The following is a 5,928-nucleotide window of genomic DNA, read 5'->3' as shown; positions in this document are numbered from 1 at the left end:
AGTTGTATATTAGGCTGAGAAGTGTCGGCTCCATCAGCATGTGTCGTGCTATGAGAAGTGTCGGCTTCATCGACACGTGTCATTCTATGACCTATCCTACGTCTTCGCGTGTACACTTGACCAAAATGACGTGACATGTCCTCACGTCGTTCAAACTTGTTGACATGATTTTTATTGAACATATTTGCTCTTCTTTGTCTAATCCTATTGAAGATCCCTAACACTGTTGGATCCTAAATAACATTAATATGCTCATTTATATCAGCCTCAATCTCATCAAAAGCATTCATCTACGAGTTAATCAATATATACACAACTTAGCAAATAATATCTTGACAAAAAAGAATTATCGTTTTAGTTTAGTTTAAAAACTTACACAATCCCTCTCGATCATGGCATAGTGATGTAACTATCTATCGGTGGGTGTGGTACACATCTAGCTGTTGGCTGTGGGTTGCGTCCTATCCATCTGCGTGTGATATTCCAATACCAACGCATATACGTAATATAACCATCAACTGGAATTCTCTCATTCTGTATGAAATTCCACCTATTATTACATATGTCTATGTAGGCCGCACAGAATATGGCCCAGTCCGTATGATGCGAAGTTATCCGTCGCCTACGATCGATTTGCTCAACAGGATCCGGCACATGCTGAGAAAGAAGAAATTTTTGTAACACACGAACTGGGACATGCATCTCTATAATCTCCCAACATATCAATGAGACTTTAGCTCTCCATAAAGTAGTGCTATCTCTACAGATAGGTGCAAGAGTATGCATATCAAGATCTGGCAGAGAATAGGGTGTCCACTTAAACTGAAATTAAAAAAAATTATCAGCATCTACAGAAAGATTAAAATATAAATAATGAATTGAGTTTTATATTTACCTATTGGTGTTGGAGACCACCAAGCTCATTTCGGTAAAACTCTATATGCCTAGTCGCTATTTTGTATTTAGAGTGTCTCACGTTATACCTATTTGGCATAAAGAATATATAAGAATAAATTCAATATGAATAAAATTTACGCATAATTATATCTGCATCCTAAAGGAAATTGGCCCTGTAGATCGCGGTGCACATGCAATGTAAGTCGTCCAATATGAATGCATTCCCATGACCAAACCTGCAGAAATGTCATGCACCCCTTGAATTCTTTATTTTGCATCAAGGAGACCTTACCTAGTTCTCTATAAATGTATGTCAAGACCACACTACCCCATGATAAAGTGCCGCATACATCAACATCCTCTAGTAGTGGTAGCCATCATGCATGTACAAGATTCTTGCTCGCATCAGAAAATAACATACACCCTATCATGTGTAATATATAAGCACAAGCATAATACTGAATTGTCTCATCCATGACATCAACTGGTATATCTCCATAAATGTTGATTGAAGCCACGATAGCTTCATCGTACCACTCCTCAAATTGGGAACCTGCCCAAGAAGCCTCTCACATACTTCGGCCCAATTATGGTCATCGATGCCCGTAATAACCGGGCAATCAATGTAGAGCCCAATTATAACGGCTACGTCCTGTAATGTAATGTTACACTCCCCTATATGCATATGAAAGGTGTTAGTCTCCGGTCTCCACCTCTCAATCAGGGCATTGATAAGGGCCCAGTCAAGCCTAATATGTCTCACCGATGAACACTCCCAAAACCCGGCCTGAGCTATCAACTGTAGTACTCGATTATCCTCCATCTCCCAGCCCGAGTGACTCTGGGAATGGTCCACTATCCTGATTTTTGCTACGAGCTGCACATCAATCAAAATTAAAAAAATTTATTGAGAAAAATTAAAATTAGTGCCAAAAATAAGAAATATATACAACCTTTTTTGCCTGTCCCAAGCCAATCTTGTGTGAACGATGATCTGTCTGAAGGTATAATACGTCGGGCTGCATCAGTCCCGGATCCATAATGGATATCTCTGAGATTAAAAGATAATACATTAGATTTTTTTTAGTTAAATGACTTAATCATAAGTATTTAATATTCAAAGTTAAGTAAAGAATACATCCAGCATAGAAAAGCAAAATAGGAATAGAACATGCATAACAATTGTCACATATTCAAGATTAAAAATAAAAGGATATATATTATAAAAACCATAAGCGATATATTCCATACAACTAAACCTCAAATAATCAACACCTAAGCCTAGTTGGACAACTGCTTTTGTTGTGGCCCGGTTGATCACACCTAGTACACTTATTTTTCCTCCTAATTCATTCTCGATCGTCATCCATATTATTTCTAATTTGTACGGAATGAGGTCACCTAGCTGATCTTTTATACACAGGAGGTAATATCCGTACCGCGCATTGTGTCCAATGCCGACTATTATATTGTGGACGAAAATGCTAATTGTATGTTTGTTGGTAGGTATAAGTTGAATACCAATCTACAGCGAATATATAATATGAAATCCTCGCACCCTCCTTAGATCCGAACAAGCCACTACAACATGGGAACAATGAAGCCATTGTAATTGTGGTATATTGCAAGTGCATGTAAAAGTTTGATCTACTAGCATATTAACTTTGTAAGAGATATTTTCTCTATGTGATATTCCCTAAACGACATCCTATTCATTAAAATTGTATCTAACGACAAGAAATGATCGAGCCTGCACAATCTGATCCACTAATATGTCTTCAACTTTTAGCATCAACTCCGACGAGATATTTGCTCCAAGTGTGCGTCGTCTGAGGAAGAATTTATTAAGTTTATAAAATATTTTTGCAACTAATGACTGTATTGGCATACCGTGTGCTCCCATAAGCACACAATTGAAACTCTCAAAAGTGTTAGTGGTCATCATAAAAAACCATTTTCCGACATCTTCACATAAGGCCCACCTATTGACATTGTTCGGACCCAAACTAGTCTCGATTCAATCATGTGCAGCTTGTGAAATGGACTTAATCCTCTCCCATAGTTGCTCATAAGCTAATTTCTCCGTTGCACATCCAGCTTGTCAAAGAAGATCTTGAATATGCACTTGTCCATGCTTCCTCTTAAAGTTGACCCTAATATGTCACAAGCAATAGCGGTGTTGATGTGATGACGAAAAATGTCGTTGGAGTACTATTGAAATTCCTTTCATCCTATCAGATATGAATGTAATCGACCACGTTCACACACTAGGGATATGATATCTAATGCATGCAAAAAACCATGCCCAATTTTCTGTGTTTTCAACATCAACTACTGCAAAATGCCAAAGAAAATAAAACATCAACTGCATCTACTCCCGTTACAACAAGCAAAACGCCTTTATATTTACCATACAAGTGGGTGCCGTTAATGCTAAGAAGAGTACGATAATATCTGAATCCCTCAATGCAAGGCCCAAATGCCCAAAATACCCATGTGAATCGTCTATCTCCGTCATCAATAGGATCTGATGAGACTTCATACATTGTCCACAGATTTTTTTTTTAGTCCTTCAAGATAATGTGGTAAGATCTCATAAGATTTATCCTAATCTCTAAATGTTTTTATCATCACCTTCCTCCGAGCATTCCAACACTTGTTGTATGATACATCAAAGTTGGTCGCCTTATGTACTAAAATACGAATATCCTTTGGCCTTAGATCAAGATCCTCCCTTAGTTTATGCATAATCAATCGATATATAAAATAGACGGACGCGTGTTTATGATTCATCTCTAATCGGGGATTGCTACATGTGTGAAGTCCGTTGTAGTGTGTTATTTTAAATTGCCCGCCTACTCTTACCCTAAGCGTGAATTAAGCTTCCAAGGACATTTTACATTTCCATCATGGTGCCCACTACTATCTTCTTCCTCACCATCTTTATGGTAAAAACAAAGTACATTTTAGCTTGTTACATTGCTTTTCATTTGCCTAAACTTGACATTTTTTTGATGGCCCACAAACGAAGAGCATGAATCAATTTCTTCTTGCTTTCAAATTGATCTCCCTTTCTGAATGAGAAGTCCTCGCCTTGTGTATCATCATCTAAATTAGTGTCGATAAGAATATTTTCCATCATGGAGTTATTAATCCATTCTTCTCCATGAAGTTCATTGGGCGACGCATCTTCTAACACGACATACTCATTGTTAGAATAACATCAGCCAATGTATTGGTTGTCCCCTTCGTCACGATCTATCAAACATGTCATGCTATTAATTTGTAAGTCATCCTCTTTGTTATCATCCTTGGATTCAACACTTGTATTATCATCTTCTATTGTCACTTCTATGGAAGACATTATATCTTGTTGGGGAGCAGTATCATCGAAGGCATTTGAAGTGCCCACAAGCGAAGGACCGCTCATGTATTGTGATTGTGTCCATCCCATATCATGTTATAGAGATAAAAAGCCGGCGGAGTACACTTCAAGGTCCTCCAACATGCGAGAGTATACTCCATCGTGAATCGCCAATTTGCCCAACTTTCTATGATGCTTTTCAATAAATAATTCCACCGCACGCTTCTCGTCATACAATATTCCAATAAGACTCATATCGTAGTCAATTGAGATTTGAAAGCCGCTTGTTTTGTTCCTCGTAACAGGATAATTTTGAATCACGTTAACATGATACTCATGTGGATTGGTTAATGTAAGTTTGTGTAAGTCATTAACCAATTCATCGAAATCACATGATTATGATATAAACAATAGCTTGGTCATACATCCTTCATATACGGGCATATTATTCTCGAGATATTTAATCTTCCCATCATATGAAGAAAGAATTACGATTCGATCATTCATCGTTACCTCTGAAGAGTAAAAAAATTCCAATATCAATATTACACAAAAACACAAAAAATACTATTTACCATTAAATCATTAAATCCTCTTATATTGATTTTAGACATCCAAATTTTAATCAAATGTCAAACCTTTATATTTTTAAGATTGCCTAATTTAAATAATTAAAACAATATTCACTTTTAAAATTTGAAAAATAATATATTAACTTTTACAATTTTCCATAATTTCCCCTCTAACTTCATATACAAAATTCTTTATTTTTTCTTCACAAAATTCATAAATATTTAAAAATTATTTTAAAATCTAAATTTAAACAAGTTATAGCATGAAATAGTGAGAATATGTAAAAATTTAGGAGAAAAAATAAAAAATTGTAAAGGTTTTACCAAAAATTTGTCAATGCCCTAACTTTGATATTCAACGATCTCCGGTGAACTCCGACGGTGACGACAGGATCGACGAAGGCCGGTGGACGATGCGACAGTGGTGACGGGGGCCGCGATATATGGATCCAGGGTTTGGTGGTGAAGGAGCAGAGAGAGAGAGAGAGAGAGAGAGAGAGAGAGAAAGAGAGAGATGGTCAGGGAAACGTGAAATGATCATGTTGGGCTTAAATAGGCCCTGCCGCAACTCCACGGGATTTCAAATCCCGTGGAGTTGCAGCCTTGCAGGCTGACTTGCCAGAGAGCGAACGCTCTCTGGAGAGTGGCCTGAAACTTCACGGGATTTCATTTGAAATCTCGTGAAGTTTAAGCTTCACGGGATTTGATTTGGCTTCCATAATCAGCACACTAATGGGGGCTTAAACTTCACGGGATTTAAAATTCTTTGAAGTTTTTTATATTTTTTCGCCATTTTCGACCTAGTTTTAGTTGCAATTATTTTCAAAATGGGTCGTTTTTTTAAAAATAAGTTTCTAAATTGGTCTAGTTTGAAAATTTGTCCATATCATAAAGGTTTACCTCCATTTTTAACTTGGAGTAGTACCACTCAATTGCAAAGAGACTCCACGTAGTTCTATTTGTCGCAAATAGACAATCGGTAGTTCTGCTTGTTGCAATTAGACCCCTTATAGTATTGACCCAAGTGTGAATATATTCCCCTAATAAACTTTTTAACTATATTAAAAGTAAAAATAAAAGCAATTGTGTGTCTAT

Source organism: Asparagus officinalis, chromosome 1 (genome assembly GCF_001876935.1).
Source record: "Asparagus officinalis chromosome 1, Aspof.V1, whole genome shotgun sequence".
Taxonomy (NCBI): Eukaryota; Viridiplantae; Streptophyta; class Magnoliopsida; order Asparagales; family Asparagaceae; genus Asparagus; species Asparagus officinalis.
This window is presented reverse-complemented; position numbering follows the sequence as displayed.